Here is a 16,053-nt window from a genome sequence, read left to right as displayed (position 1 = left end):
GACCTCTTGCAAAGTTGGCAATCTCCGGGGCACCTTCTGCCTTGCCGGACGCCCCTTCCTCGACCCTCCCCGTAAGGGCACCCACCACCTGCGTCCATCAGCGCCTCCAAGATGCCTTTGCAAAACCGGGGGCTGCCCCAGTTCCCGCCCCGGAACCCAGAAAATGCACTGCCGCTCCTAGAGCCTTGCTGGGCGTGCGCGCGCACGCTGGGCCATGCACCCCGGCGATGCACAGCCCGTGTACACGCGCAACGCACGAGCGCCGCCGTCCAGCCTCCGCTTGCAGCCTTTCCACGCGGGGAACCCTCCTGTTCCTTCCCGCCGCCCCCTGACCCACCCGGGTTTGGGGAAGAGGGCTACCTGCTGCAGCTCTCTTCGCCCACCACCACCCCACCTCTCCTCTTTCCTCCCCTCCTTCCTTCCTTCCATCTATCCATCCATCCATCCATCCATCCCTTTCCAGGACGCGCGCCCTCTAGCGCCGCCGCTTCGGCCGGCAGCGCCAGCCCCCGGGCAGCCGGGCGAGGGAGGCGGCGGTCGTGGAGCTCAACAAGGCGCCCGCCCTTCGCGCAGCAAGCAGCGGCTACTCCGCTGCCGCCTCTGTCCTGCAGGTAAGGGAAAGGCGACTCCGGGCGAGCGCTGCTGCCGCCGCCGCCGCCGCCCCTACCGCGGAGACAGGGCGCAGGGCCGGGCGATGCGGTCGGGGGTTGGTTGCTTTGCTTTCCCCATCGGAGGAGGAGGAGGTGTTGGGAGAAGAGAATAAGGGGTGCGCTGAGAAGAGGGAGGTTGCATGGTCGAGGGGACCCCCCCCCCGACCCACGGACATCGCTGCAGAGAGGAGGAGGAAAGTGCGGTACAGGTGGGCCGGGTGTAGGGCGAGAGCAGAAAGGGGTGCTCCGTAGGGAGAAAAGAGGGGTGCACTTTGGGGGGGCAGCGGGGGGGGGCTGTGGAGGCATGCAGTCGGCTGGAACGCGAGAGGGGGGTGGGGCCAGGGGGCATTTGATTGAGGGGTGCATCTGGAAAGGCGGGGGGGGGGCGGGCTGCAGGCTTGGGGGCGAGGCACAGGTGGGGGTAAGATGAGAAGGGTTAGGGTCTCGGTGGGGAAGCCTAAGAGCTGAGGATGGGAGGAGGGAAGAGAGAAGGGGGCAATGTCTGGGGTGCAGTGGAACAGGGGTGCAAGTGGTTTAGGGCCAGGTTAAAACGCTTTGCTTCTTTTTTTTTTTGCGTGGGGGGGGGAAGGGAGGAGGAACGTGGATGCGCTGCAGCTGCATGCAGCCAGGCAGCAATGTATGGATACTGGGCCCCTGCTGGTGCTTGGCGGCGGTGGGGGCGGGTGATGGGGGCAGCACCCATCAGGCTTGCACGGGCCTCCCCCGCATGCATGCACACAGACACACACACCCCTGCCTGACACAGGGTGTAATTAGGAGGCGGTTGGCAGGGCTCGGCACGTCAGGGCACAGACAATGGGCCAGCCTCCCCGGGGCGGCTGTTGTGCCAACACGCTGCTAATGTGATTAGGGGAGCATTTCGGCAGCCAGAGCTGGCCTCCTGTGTATGTGTGCACGCTCGTGTGCCAGGGAGTGTGCAGGGGGGAGGCAGCGTGGGTGCGAGGCAAGGCGAGGCTTGGGTGCGAGGAGGAGAAGGGGTGCGAGGCAGGGAGGAAGGTCAGTGAAGGCCGCGTCCCCTGGAGCAGAAGAGGGCAGTGAGAACAGGCGTGATAGCCAGAGGCGTTCCGTAGAGCTCGAGAACAGAGGGAGCTCACACGCGTGTGCACGCGTGCGCACGTGCCTGCCCAGACGAGGCAGAGGGTGTGATTTGCACAAGGGTACCTGAAGCACTGGTGCCCATGCAGCGTCCTCCCCTCTCCCCCAGCCTTTTGCGTGAAACACGTGTGTCAACAGCCATCCCGTGACCGGGCGTGTGTAACACCACCATAGCTCGCGCTTGGTTTGTGAACGCACCAAGGGTGCGAGTGCGATAGAGCAGCTGTTTTTCTGTGTGCAATAAATAGGATTCTAGTAACACCCTGTGCGTTTGCGCTGCAGCTTCGCAACTCACGTTAGAGATGGGAGATGTTAACGTGTGTGTGTGTGTGTGTGTGTGTGTGTGTCTGTGTAGCTGAATGAGGAAAACGTGCCTGGGAGATTGGGGATACTTTTATTCAAGCCATGAGTAGTTGGGGGTCATCAATCAAAAATTTTCACACTTTACCTGCATGCATTCTGTTGGAAACTGTGATGGACATGCATGTCTGTTTTGCCTTGTGCATATTGGGCCTAATAGACTCGTGTGCCTATCATGCATGTTACAGGTGTTCATGCAGAGTAAATGCAACTTTCTGTATCAGGCCGTGGAAAACTAGGTCCTGGTAGAAGTTGCTGGACTCCAACTCCCATCATCCCCAGTCTGTGCGGCCAGGGATGTTGGGAGTTGTAGTCCACCAACTTCCAGAGGGCCACAGGTTTCCCACCCCGGTCCCGCAGAAAAGCAGTATCCACGTGGGGAATTTGTCATGCATTAAACAAAAATAAATGCATCCACAATATTTGTCTCGTGAGCTACAGTATTATGCTATTTGCTTGGTGTGTGTCTTTTGTATGTATATATGCATGTGTGAATTGCATCGTTTTGCTAGTTTGAGGAAAGTATGAACTGTTTTCTCCTATGGGGGAGCCTGTGGCCCTCCAGATATTCTCATAGAATTGTAGACTTTGGAGGAACCATGGGGGTCATCTAATTATTATTATTATTATTATTATTATTATTATTATTATTATTATTATTATTTATTTGTACCCGCCCATCTGGCTGGGTTTCCCCAGCCACTCTGGGCGGCTTCCAACAAAGATGAAAAATACAATGCAATGCAGGGATCTTTTGCCCAATGCGGGGCTTGGAACCCGTGAACCTGAGAGTCAGAGTCTCATGATCTACCAACTGAGCTATTGCGGGACTCCTACTCCCATCATCCCTGGCCACTGGCCCTGCTGGCTGGGGATGATGGGAAATGGAGCCCCAACAGAATCACCTGCCTTGTTCCATCTTTGCTTCTTGATTTCAGGTGCTTTGCTTTGGACCAAGGATGGCCTGTTAGCCTCCAGGTGTTGCTGAGACTCCAACTCCCATCAGCCACAAGCAGTACTGCCAATGGTCAGGGATGATGGGATTTGCGGTCTTCTCTACCCTGCTTGTGAATATTGGAGCTCTCACTCAACCCACTAGGCCCCACCCCTGCCTGCTAAAAAGTCTTGCCTCCCAGCTCCCCACCCACCACCCCAAAACCTCCTGGAAGAATTTCAGGAGTTCTGATTTGCAACTCCTTTTTCCCCCCTCCTAGGAATTCTGTTCCCATTTTGGAGAAACGCAGCAGTCGTTCCCCACTCCCGCACACCCATTAATGAAATTAGAAGGAAACCAGTATTAAGAATCAGGAGGGAGGGGATATATGGATTCCCCCCCCCCCACAATAGGCGAATCGAGTGGCAATCGCTTCCATCAAGGGGGTTGCGGGAAAAGTTTGCGGGACGGTGTTAGGATTCCTCTTTCTGGCAGCGACAAGGTGTCCTATCGACCCGACATGGCTGTGGATGCAACAGGGGTGGGTCATGTTACACGGAGATGCAAGCTCTGGGAAAGGCACGCTTGGGGAGGGGAGGGACTCATCGCTTTATATATGTGCAGGGTTGGGGCCTATCAGGCGAGAGCGAATGAGGGCAGCTGGATTCCTGGGAGGCCGGACTCCTGGGTTCACGGGACGACGCATGAACAAGCCAGCAGGTGAAAGAAGCCCGTGGTGGTTAGGTAATTTTAGACTCTCCACCACCCTTTCTCCGCTGTTGGAGGGGAAAGTACAGTTGCTCCCAGGTCCTGCTCTGGTCACTGTGAGAGCAGCATGCTCAACTAGATGTGCCTGATCATAGAATTGTAGAGTTGGAAGGGACCACAAGGGGGCATCTAGTCCAGCCCCCGCCAATGCAGGAATGTTTTGCCCAAGGTGAGTCTCGAACCCATGACCTTGAGATGAAGAATCTCATGCTCTTCCTATGCCCCCTTGGTGTTATGAGGATGTGGGTGGCTGTTTAGATAGTGATGTGTATTACTTGTTTTTAAATTGCAATCTCCCCACCTTTTGACTGCAAGGTAAACAGTGCAAATATGACGAAGGGCTGCATCTCACAGGTAGATCATCAGCTTTGTGTGCAAAAAGTCTCTGGTCCATCCAATCACTGACATCTTTGGGCAGGCCTGGGAGTGACTCCTGCCTGAAATCCTGGGAGCCCCTGATATTACTGAGCTATTGGGACCAGTGGCCTGGTTCCTATGTGTATGGCTGCACTTGTCCTCAAAATATGGTGAGCCAGCATTGCTACATATGGGGAATGGGGGCCTGCACTTTCTGCTGGGTGGGGCCTGGACCTCTGCCCCAGGGTCCTGCCCTGATAGCATTACTTGAGAGGAGGATGAGAGGGGAAAGTCGTGACTCTCGAGTTCACAGGGTATATGGTTCTAGGTCTGATGCTGGGCAGGGCTGGGTGATATATCGCCCCAAACTGGTTTGAAGTCCGTATCGTGTTATTGGTTTCGTGATTTTTGACCTGGCAATATATCGCAAATAATGATGCGTATGCTTGTGTGCTATGCAAAAAATCACGATGGCGGGAAAACCGTGAAGCCAGCCAATGTCTCTGCATAGCTCCATCCTTAATTCAGATATCGTGAAATATTGGTATATTGCGATGTTTAGCTGGTGATATATCACAGTGTTGGAAACCAGATGTTTCTCAGCCATGGCTTTTTTCCAGCTGGACTCAGTTCCGGCACCTCTCAGGTGGGCACTATTGCCATTCAAAGAGAAATGAGCGAGGTGTTTATGGTGAGTTAAAGGTAAAGGGACCCCTGACCATTAGGTCCAGTCGCGGACAACTCTGGGGTTGCGGCGCTCATCTCGCTTTATTGGCCGAGGGAGTCAGTGTACAGCTTCCGGGTCATGTGGCCAGTGGACTAAGCCACTTCTGGCGAACCAGAGCAGCACATGGAAACGCCATTTACCTTCCCACCGGAGCGGTACCTATTTATTTACTTGCACTTTGAAGTGCTTTTGAACTGCTAGGTTGGCAGGAGCAGGGACTGAGCAACTGGACCTCACCCCGTTGCGGGGATTCGAACCGCTGACCTTCAGATCGGCAACTCCTAGGCTCTGTGGTTTAACCCACAGCGCCACCCGCGTCCCCTTCATGGTGAGTTACGGCACCTCTTTTCCTAGAAAAATAGCATTGCTCCCAGCCATAAGGCTAGGCTGTGAAAGCCTGCTTCCCTCCGATTGTTACTGGGACTACAACTCCGTTGCAGGGATTCAAACCGCCGACCTTCTGATCGGCAAGTCCTAGGCTTGTGGTTTAAACCACAGCACCACCCGCTAGGTGCAAAATGCGCCTGGCGAATTTCGAACCCTGCCCTGAATTCCAGCTGCTCAAAACCACAGGGGGGGAGAGCACCATTGCCCTTGGGTCCTGCGTGCAGGCTCCCAGCAGGCATCTGGTCAGTGTCTGTGAGAAACAGGATGCTGGGCTATGCTGGGCTATTGGCCTGATCCAAAACACTCTTACGACTTGCCCGCCTGCCTTCCCCTCTTCCCACGTGAGCAGATGGTGGCAGATTCCCGCCTGGGTTACGCCGGCTATTGTTCACCTGCCCGGGCCTCATTAGCACTGCTGCCATGTCCCTCCCTCCCTCTCTCTGCTACCTTGCCAGAGATGCTCTGCTTTTTCTCTCCTCCTCCGCCAGCAGCAGCAGACCCAGACACATAGGGGAGCCCTGTCTGGAATCGCAGCAGCCCCAATTAGTCAAGGCCTTTTTATGTACAACACAACAGTGCCCCACAAGCTCTCTCCACGCAGCCGAAGGAGGGAGCAGCGTGGAGCCGAAGGAAACAGCTTTCATGTTCAGTTGTGTGCGTCGTGTAAACTGCAAGGACTCCTGGACGGGGGCCTTTTTTTTTAAAAAAAAAGTGCTGTTCCTGGCACACAGTTGGGGCTGGAGATGTGCTAAATCGCAGCATTAACTCCTTCCTCCCGTCTCCCCCAACCCTTCCTTGCTACGCTGTGCTCTCTCTTTTTTTTTAATGTATAGAGCTGCCTTCATGTCGGTTTGGTTTCCCACCCCTGCCTTCCTTCCCGTTCCCTTCCACCCCCAGCCTTGGAGACCCTGTAGAGGAGGAATTTTCTTCCTCACTCCTGTGCACTTCTGCACTGACGTGGGGGCGGTGGCACTAGCACACTGCTCCAAACCACCTTTGTGGAGGTTCCCTCGAAAATCCCCGTTTCTCTTGTTCCTCCTCCTCATCTCCTTCACACACAGCACAGTGACTCATTGCATGCGGGGGTGGGGAGTGGCGAGTGATTGAAGTGGTCTGATGTGGGAGCTGGGGAGCTGAAATCCCCGTGTCTCCCCCTGAGAGCGTGCGCACGGCACTCGGACACACGCTTTCACGCACGGACACATCTCTCTCTCTCCTGGCTTCCTTCCTTCCTTCTGCGTGGCATCCAACCGGCGGCCAGCAAGACAGCAGGGGAGCACCTGCCGAGCGTGCCACAGGTGTGTGTGTCCTTGCACATTTGCAACATGCCCATGCTGGGTGGGTGTTCGACATTTGCAGGAGGGTTGTGTGACATGCTTTCCTGAGTTTCAGCGTATGTGCTCGGCGGGGGGTGGCGGCAGGCTATTGTGAATTTCTCTCGAAAGCAGCAGGCCCTGTGCTAATTGTTGTCGCCCTGGTGGAGTTCCGTGTGCCAGTTTTGTGCGCGGTGAGCGCTAAGTGAGGTGGGCGTCGGCGTTCAAAGTGCTTTGCCTGTGTGCTTAACGCCAAGGCAGGTTTCGAGGGCTGGGTGTTACCGGTGGAAGTCCCAGTTGCATGCTGGGCAGTGGACCAAGTGGAGCGGAATCAGACTGTGGCTGTGTCCTTTTTTGCCCAGCCAATGAGCATGTGCGTAATGAGCGAGGGGTGATGTGCAACAGGTTGGTGGAGGTGTGTCCGGTGCTGGGGACAAACTGTAGAGGATGGCTGTTGCTTCCATGCTCTGCTTATGTGCTTGCAGAGGCATCTGTTGGAAATTGAACGCATAGCTAGACAGACCTCAGTCTGCTCCAGCTCAGCAGCTTGCAGGTTCTCAGTTGAGGCGTGGGAAATATTTCAGCGATAGGCAGGGTACTGCGACCTGCATGGATGTCTGCATGCTGCTGGGTCTGCGTGTGGATGCGTGCAGTTCAGCGGCGCATGTACATGCAGTGACAGGAAGGGTCCCGCGACAAAATGCTGCAATTCGGAGTGCTTCTGTTCGGGATCCCAGGCATGCCAATTTCCTCCAGCTCTGCCCCATTTCCCTTTCTCTCTCTTTCCCACAACCAGGCAGCATTCTGTGCCTACTGAACACGCTCAGTATTCATTGGACTTGTTTCTTATATTGACAGTGGGGGCAGAGATCAAATTTAGACGAAGCAGGGTGGGGGTGGGATGTTCTCATGCCTGATTCCAGGCATATTAAAATCTTGGATTTATTTCTCCATTGTTTTCTCTGGGCAGCTTTCACTGCCATCCCTGGAGACGTTTAAAAACAGTTCGCCAGTGTGAACCAGGAAGCTACCTATCCAAGGCAATGAGAGGATTCTCTACACCTTTTTTTATGTCTATGGTTCTTTCTTCCTTCTTGTCCAGCTGCTCCATTCCATCCTCCCTCCCCCTTGGTTCCCTTTTCTCTCAGCACTGGGCTGTTTGGGATTCCCCTCACCCAGGTTTGTGTGTGTGCGCACTTCTGCAGACACCAGGTGTACCTTGAGCCTGCTGATACCTCTCTCTTCCTTGTGGGTGGTGCTAATTGGCTACATTTGTGCAAGCACACGAAGACTCAGAGGCAGAGGGAAGGTTGCATTGACATGCTCCTAATGTGCACTTAAGTTTGTGCAGTGGAGGTGAGTTCTTGTAAAATTCACATGGAGCACTGCAATGCCTTGGAAGAACACAAGAGCTGGATCAAGGCCTTGACCTGCCTGTCTCTGAAATGGGGATATTCCTGATCTTTGTCAGGTGCGAATGAACCAAAGAAATAGGGACACTCCCTCTCTCACACTCACAAACATGTTTCCTGTTATAGGGCTTTCAAAAGAATGACGATGATAAAAGAAAACGAGAAGAGATCCATATGCCAAAACCTCACAATTAAAAATAGAAAGGATATGGAAATTTGCCAGCACGAATGGTCCTATTGTTCTGTCTGCTCTTGGAGCTGATACTTAAATTGCTTGAAAGAAGTACGTTCCAGAAAGACAAACTGCATTAGGCGGTTGCCTTCCCACCGCCCCAAAGAAAGGAACTCGGAAGACATGTTCTTTAACATCTTTTAGTGTGGCATAAACAGGAGCCTGTTCCATCAGATGCAGAGATGTCATCAGGGCTGAGCAGGAGGACCCCAAACCCAGCGGGGCTGGGTTGCTACATTTTAAAGTACGTGGAAAGAGGCCTGCCCTTGCCCAGAGGCCATTAAGCCACGAGTCTAAAATTACTTAAGTGCACCATCTGGTCTGATGATGCGTGTTTACGAAAGTTCGTGCCATAGTATGACTGCAATCCTGTACCTAGGAGTAGTGGATGGGGGAAGAAATTCTGTTCCATTTGCTCTTGCAGGCAAATCGGTCAGATGTGCACTTTGAAAAACTGTATGAGGACCGTAACAACGACCTTCCTTCAAAATTCGCACTTGTCCGAATTTTGTGATGCAGTTGTTTGACCAAACTGCTTACAAAGGTGCATATATAAGGGGGTGGGGAAAGTGTGCGTTAAAATGAATATGGTCCCAAAAGCAACATACCAGAAAGCATTGCATTATGAGAAACTGCTTACAAGAATGAGTACATTGCTCAAAATTGCATGCAAAGACGTGTTTATTGGGGGAAATTTGCAAAACTGCTGATGAATTTTCTTGAAATTGCAAATTTCAAGTACTGAACTTAAGGTTGGAAAAATGAGAAACCGAGGGGACCGAAATTGGCAGATCCTGGGAGCAGGTCCCGTTGAGTACAGTGGGACTTACTTCTGAGTAAACATGTGTAGGACTGTACTATTAAATGTGTGAGTCTTAAGGTGCCTCATGACTCTTGAAAGTTAGGAGGCATTCCTATTTATCTTCCTGCGGAAATGTGAAACAAACAAGCATCAGACATATTGCTTTACTAGGAAGTTTCCTGAAGGCTTGGAATGCCCAGACACAAACAGAGGTGAAAAAAATCAATGTCCCTTTCAGATATTTTATCTCTGACATGCTTGATCCATATCTGGCTTATGCTGAGAAAAGATGATGATGATCACAATTCTCATCACAGGCTAAAACTGGCCATAAACAGTGGCACAGAGAAGACTGCTTTGCAAAAGGCTGAGGTATGCTAACTTAAGCAAATACAGTGGTACCTCGGGTTAAGAACTTAATTCATTCTGAAGGTCTGCTCTTAAGCTGAAACTGTTATTAACCTGAGGTACCACTTTAGCTAATGGGGCCTCCCACTGCCGCCGTATGATTTCTGTTCTCATCCTGAAGCAAAGTTCTTAACCCGAGGTACTATTTCTGGGTTAGCGGAGTCTGTAACCTGAAGTGTATGTAACCTGAAGTGTATGTAACCCAAGGTACCACTGTATGCATAATGCAACTGGCCAACCTGCAGAGGGTTCCAGGCTATCCCAAGAACTAGGGTGGCCGTGTGCCCTATTTCACAGAGACAGTTCTCTATTTGAAGGAGTCCTCTCTAGTCCAGTTTCTAGCTAAAGACCAAAAACCATAAGAAGGGAGCCACAGAGGTCATGAAACTGCCCACCAGCAGTTAGTGCACCCTTGACCACTGACTGAACAGGACTGCAGATCACAGTCCTCTCTGCAACATTGAGATATATAATTCTATTTAAACTGGCGAATGGGGAACCTGTAGTATTTCCAGCAAACGCACCTCACCAGGGACAGTCCCTCCAAGTGCCCCTATTTTCCAGGGATAGTCTGGATTTACAGAAGCCGTCCCAGTTTCTGATTTGATCCCAGAATGTCCCGCTTTCCCTTGGGACGTCCCTCTTTTCCTCGGAGAAATGTTGGAGGAGGATGTCTCTGTTTTCATCAGGGAAATGTTTGAGAGTATGTGGGGTGGGGTATCTCACAATCATGGAGCCACCAATGAAAGGCTCTGTCGAGGGCCAATGCCAGCTGGGCATTGCCCAATTGTTCAGTGCCCAATTCTTCTGACATTGCAGGGCTGTTCCTCCATCCTTATGAGCTTCTCAAATCCTCCTAAGTGGGGCCACAGTTCTTTTCCCGGTTAAACTGCATTATTTCCTGCTGTTGGCCTAGTCCAAGTCAGGTACAGTGGTACCTCGGGTTAAGTACCGTATTTTTCGCACCATAGGACGCACCGGACAATAGGACGCACTTTGTTTTAGAGGGGGGAGAACAAGAAAAAAAAATTCTCCCCCTCTCTGCCCAGCGCCCCTTCAGTGAAGCGGCAGGAGGCGATGCACAGAGAGGGGGAGAACTTTCCCCCTCTTGTTTTCCCGCTCTAAAACAAGGTGTGGTTTAAGGTGCGTTCAGGTGGCTACCTTGGAAGCCTGGCGAGTGAGAGGGGTGTGCACTGACCCCTCTCACTCTCCAGGCTTCAGGTTCCTTTCCACCTGCTCTTTGGGGCTGGCGGGGGGAAGCCCACCACCAGCCCCAAAGAGCAGGTCAGGGAGCAGAGGAAAGGGGCAGCGGAGAGGCTCCTGCCATAGCCGCGGGTCACCTCCCCAGCCGGGAGAGCGCGGTTGAGGCTAAAGCAGCCCCCCGCGACCCTCTCCCAGCTGGGGAGGTGACGCAGGGCTGTAGAGGCTCCTGCCATAGCCCCGCGTCACCTCCCCAGCCGGGAGAGGGTCGCGGGGGGCTGCTTTAGCCTCGCACACGCGCTCTCCTAGCTGGGGAGGTGACGCAGGGCTGTAGAGGCTCCTGCCATAGCCCCGCGTCACCTCCCCAGCCGGGAGAGGGTCGCGGGGGGCTATGGCGTCTTCGCTCCATAGGACGCACACACATTTACCCTTCATTTTTGAAGGGGGAAAAGTGTGTCCTATAGAGCAAAAAATACGGTACTTAATTCGTTCCAGAGGTCCGTTCTTAACCTGAAACTGTTCATAACCTGAAGCACCACTTTAGCTAATGGGGCCTTCTGCTGCCACCACGCCCCCGGAGCACAATTTCTGTTCTCATCCTGAAGCAAAGTTCTTAACCTGAAGCACTATTTCTGGGTTAGCAGAGTCTGTAACCTGAAGCGTATGTAACCTGAAGCATCTGTAACCCGAGGTACCACTGTACCATGATTCATTTTTAAAAGCAATAGTCTGCCACGAAAGAATGCACCTACCCTGTTTTGTGTCCTACTCAGAGCCAACCTTCGGTTCCCGGTACACCTTGCAGTTTAAAAGAATAAAATGTTATAATAAAAATTCATTAATCCGAAATGCAAAAAACCCAAATAAATCACAACTCCCTGGCAGCATCAATTTAATTAAATCAGACTGGAGAATAAAGCAACACTTAAAACCAGTGCTTTTTTCTGGGGGGGGGGGACGCATACCCCTAAACATTTTGTGTATCTAAGTTTGCCCTCATTGAGGGGAAGTATTTCAATATGAGTAGGAAAATGAGAGTACCCCATAACATTATTTTTTTAAAAAGAAAAAAAGCGCTGCTTAAAACTAGCTGTATAACACACTGGAATGTCTGGATATTATTATTATTATTACAGTGGTGCCCCGCAAGACGAATGCCTCGCAAGACGGAAAACTCGCTAGACGAAAGAGTTTTCCGTTTTGGAGGTGCTTCGCAAAACAAATTTCCTATGGGCTTGCTTCGCAAGACAACAATGTCTTGCGAGTTCCTGCTGGTCCCCCCCCCTTTTTCTAAGCCGCTAAACCACTTATCAGCTGATCCGATCAGCAGATAAGCCGCTAAAAGCCTCTAATAGCGCTAATCCGCTAATCCTTCAATGGGCTTGCTTCGCAAGACGAAAAAACCGCTAGACGAAGAGAATCACAGAACGGATTCTTTTCGTCTTGCGAGGCACCACTGTATTATTGAAAAGCTCTAAGAGCAGGGGCCAGGCAGGCTTCTTCGAAGTGAGCACTCCAAAAGTGAAGCGCCATGACTTAGAGGAACCTCCTTGTGGTCATCAGCCACCTAACCACAGATAGAGACATAGAATTGTAGAATTGGAAAGGTACACACGGGTCATCTAGTCCAACCCCCTTCAACGCAGGAGTCTTTCACCCAACATGGGGCTCAAACCCACAACCCTGGGATTAAGAGTGTCTTGCCCTACCAACTGAGCTATCCAGCAGGAGATTGTAAGGTTTGGTACAGATTCAGATAGTGTGGTTAGAATATGGTTCTAAAGAGGTCCCAGGCCATTCGTTATGCATTCCCTGCCGCTGTTTTTCATTATATTTTTCATTTATATTTTTAATTCTTTTTGAGGAGTCTGTATTTGAGCACCCTTGCCACTAAATCCTCCTCCTTTTTTGACTGCTCATTGCCTTTTTAAAAATTAAGCACATCACAAAAATTAAATAGTGTATACGACTCACCGGCGAAGGGGCGGCGCTGTTCACCTGCAATCCTCCCAGTTTGTAAAATCGCTTTCTCTCAGAATTCGGCCATCTTTTCCAAGCCAGCCCATGTTGAAGTTTTGTTATTTGTCACATTTTTATCCCGGCCCTTCCCCTGAAAACCTTGGGATGGCGTATGTAATTCTCTCTTTCCCCCACTTTCCCTCCAATTTTATCCTCGCAACAGCCCTGTGACGTAGATTAGGCTGAGAGCTGAGGTAATTCAGTAAGCATTGCGGCTTACTGAACTCAGTCCCCTGCCCCCCAATGTAAGTCTGACCATTGCACCATACTGCCCGTCTGTGGACATCAGCCATGACTCTGTCTTGTAGGGCCCGGCTCCTGAGAAAGGGAACACAGGTTCATAGGTAAGATGAGTGCTGGAACTTCCCTTTCCGCGAAATTAAGCATTTCTGCTCCCGCAAGCATGTCAGAATTAATGAGCTCCTTTTAAGCAGCTTTGCGTCAGAGACATGGCGGCACCAGTGTGCTTTTGGTGTTCTCCCAGGTTGTGTGACATATTCGGGGCAAAGCAGTGTGAATGTGCTTGGAGAACAGGAAGCAGGCTTCTACCGAATCAGACTGTTTGACCATCAAGCCTAATATTGTCAGCTCAGACAGGCAGCCATTCTCCCAGCTCTCTAGCAGAGAGGGGCTTTCCCCCGCTTACCTGCTGCCAGATCTTTTAAACTGGCGATGCCAGGGACTTAAACCTTTGTGCGTGCAGAGAAGGTGCTCTGCTATCGTTCCCCAAGGAGTCCTTTCATCGCTTAGGAGAACGATGGCCATTTGATTTGCAAATACATACACCCGTTTGCTAAACGGAGGCATGAGCGCGTGGGCCAGCTTCTCAAAGAAAAACGCATGTGCGCGGACCCCGGAGCTGCGTACACGGGCACGGATTGTACCGCATCTGGGCTGGCAGACAGCTGGGTGCTTTGCGTATGTTTTCCTCTGCCCTGCCTGCATCCCCAAGCGGACTGGCAGAAGGCTTGGGCTAGCTGTGGCCTTGTTTCCAAAGGTTTCCCTAACGTGATGTGGCAGAGACCATCTGGGCGCCTGGCATTGATGGGGTCTTCCTGCTAACGCTTTGACCCGCGGCGCCAGGGGAGAGGATTTTCCGGAGTGGGTCGCTGTCCCGGCCCTTGAACTGTGGCTGCCTACACAACATGTGCATTGCTTTTACTCCTCAGAGAACCACAGTCCCTGGGATTTTTTTTGGGGGGGGAGTGGTGTGCGTTAAATGTAGACTACGTAAGCAGCCTCTGCCAGCCGGTCCAATGGTGTTAAGACCTTCTCGGGCCTGTCCTCACTCCCTGTCATGGACTGGCTGGATGCAGAGGAGTGGGGGCAAGAACCAGCTGGGGAACCCCCCCCCCCCAAGGGAACCCCCAAAGGGAAGAAGGCTCAGAGCCAGGGGACTGGTGGTGGAACAACAATGAGTGGTCAGAGGGAGGAGAGGGAGGAGACTGGGAGCAGGAGCAGTGTTCAAAATTATCCAGGCACGTTTTGCGACTGGCATGGGTCCAACTGTGACCACGTGGAGATCTCTGGAAGTCAGGTTGGTGACTAGGGAAAGCAAAATGCCACTTAGAGGAGGTTCTGAAATATTTTCCTTGAAGCCTGAATTGTGTTTTATAGTGGTACCTTGATTGTCGAACTTAATCCGTTCCGGCAGTCCGTTCGACTCCCAAAACGGTTCGAAAACCAAGGCACAGCTACAGGAGCTTCTTGCACTCAATAGGAAGCCATGTCAGACGTCCGGCTTCCAAAAAAACGTTCGCAGACCAGAACACTCACTTCCGGGTTTGCAGTGTACGGGAGCCGATTTGTTTGGGAGCCAAGCCGTACGGGAACCAAGGTACTACTGTATTCTGGATTGTTTTGTTTGATGTTTTAATGTGTTGTAAATCACTTTCAGATTTGTTCTTTAATATATATATGTGTGTAGAGAGAGAGAGAGAAATGAAATTAAGAATAAAAATAAGAATAAGAGGTTTCATTGCAAAAACAAAAAATGTGGCACCTAGACGTTCCGTTGTGGCGACCATAACCTATATACCTGAATTTCTAACACTGAGGAGGTGTCAGAAACTGAAGAGGTAACAGGGTTTAGTGAGCAGGAAGAAGTTGTGGCAGAGAGCAGTCCAGAAGCAGAGGCAGAAGCTGGAGAGGAGTCAAGAGGCAGAGTGGAGGCAGGTTGCTTAAGAAGTTGGGGGTCTCCTCCTCCTGTGGCACCCAGCTCCCTGCTCCCCTGTCTCCAAGAACCCAAAGAGGAATGAAGAGGGCGGAGTAAAGAGAGACAAGATGAAGGAGCCTCAGGTTGCTTGGAGAGAAGGAGACTTGGGCAACTGTGGGAAGGCAGTCCTCACAACTGCCACATTGGGGCAAGATCTACTCACTCGGCCTGAGCTGCTTTTTGTTTATTTGAATAAAGAGTTAACTTCGCCAACACCTTGTGAGTTACTGCTGACCTTACACTGACACCCGCCCTGACACTCACTTCCACATGGCGAAGGGAAAGGTTTAGGGTGTCTCCTAAGCGAGGAGGCCTGCGAAGAACCCAACATTTTGGGGCGGTTTGCTTCGGAGAGATTTGGGAGCATGGATGCGCTTTCACCCCAGAGGCCTTTGGGATCTGTTCTTCCCCATCTCCTCCTCCCGGTAGCTGAGTGATTCCTTCTGGAGCTGATAAATGAAGGCTCGGGTGGTAAAGCAGGGTGTTGCAGGGTGGTGGGATGATCTGAGGGAAAGTGGGGGGGGGGGCGGAGATGGTGAAGATGTGTGGCAATTAGCCGTTCGACCGGGGAAGGTGCGAAAGGTGCATGTGTAGTAGCAGAAATCCTGTAGATAAGGCTGGGAGGCTAGACAGGAAGATATTATCAACAACAATAATAATTAGATTAGCTTTGGCCCAGAGGTAGCTACTTAGCTGGGCAGGAGAGCAAGAAATAAATTGAGGGAGGCAGGAAGGGGCATGGGGGGAGACCCCAGGTCTGTCTGATAAGGATGCCAAAAATAATTATTAATGATTTTAGACGATCCTGGGAAAACCGAGAGGACAGGGGGTGAGATAATGAAATGGATGAAACCTGCTAATTTGGGGCCTGCCGAGGGCAAGGCTGTTGCCAGACATGTGCCTTTCTTTCTCCTCTCAGCCCCCGCCACCCGGTCGACACGCTGTCACGTTTACCTGCCTTTTTGAAAAGAAATGTTTATAAATGGTGGCAGCAGTATGGAAAGAAGAACCGGCTGTTTGGGGGGTGGAACAGGAGCTGCCAAGGATTGGGGTTGCACGGGGGTGATTTTGGTCTGGCTGTGTGGGCGAGGCAGGCCGAGGGCCGAGGATGAGAGGTGAGCGAGAAAGATTGAGATCACAGCTGTAAAGACTG

General features: G+C 51.9%; 1 protein-coding gene across 2 annotated transcripts in view; it reads left to right on the top strand.

The window, feature by feature from the left end:
- The first annotated feature begins 235 nt into the window (after positions 1-235).
- Positions 236-16,053, top strand: part of SYT3 (synaptotagmin 3) — a 61,214-nt gene continuing 45,396 nt past the window's right edge. Inside the window, exon 1 of one of the 2 annotated variants that reach the window (XM_082194406.1) lies at positions 236-611. The gene's annotated coding sequence lies outside the window, so the exon portion shown is untranslated. Of the gene's footprint in view, positions 612-6,408; positions 6,598-16,053 lie in introns of those variants that run through there. The other variant, XM_082194407.1, reaches the window with a different exon arrangement.

Source organism: Podarcis vaucheri (assembly GCF_965113315.1).
Source record: "Podarcis vaucheri genome assembly, chromosome: 13".
NCBI lineage: Eukaryota > Metazoa > Chordata > Lepidosauria > Squamata > Lacertidae > Podarcis > Podarcis vaucheri.
The sequence above is the reverse complement of the archived record's forward strand: the minus strand, read 5'-3'. Positions and strand labels throughout refer to the sequence as shown.